The following is a 436-nucleotide window of genomic DNA, read 5'->3' on the forward strand; positions in this document are numbered from 1 at the left end:
ATCTATCTATCTATCTATCTATCTATCTATCTATCTATCTATCTATCATCTATCAAATCATAAGTGTCCTGGTTTTATTTCTTTAGAGAACCCTTTCTAACACACACTTCTTCATTCAAGTTTTTAAAAATCTACTTAACTTCCTCTCCATTTGGAAGTTCTGTAACGACACTATTTTTCTCTTTTTACTTTGTGATTGTCTTGACTATAAATTGATATCTCTGGTTGCCTATTTGTATTCCTGAAGGTTTGTTTTACTTTGGATACTTTTGTGTTTGGATCAACTTTGGGTGGCATTGTTATGTATGCCCATCACAAGTGTTGCCTGACATTCTTGGTTTTCTGTCCAAAGAACTCTCATTAGAATCTCTGACAAGTTTGATCTGTTTTTTAGAAAGTATTATAATGCTGGTTTATTTATATGGAAATGTCCTAA

The sequence above is a fragment of the Echinops telfairi genome, unplaced genomic scaffold (assembly GCF_000313985.2).
Source record: "Echinops telfairi isolate 266 unplaced genomic scaffold, ASM31398v2 ScPeMD7_7468;HRSCAF=8506_0, whole genome shotgun sequence".
NCBI lineage: Eukaryota > Metazoa > Chordata > Mammalia > Afrosoricida > Tenrecidae > Echinops > Echinops telfairi.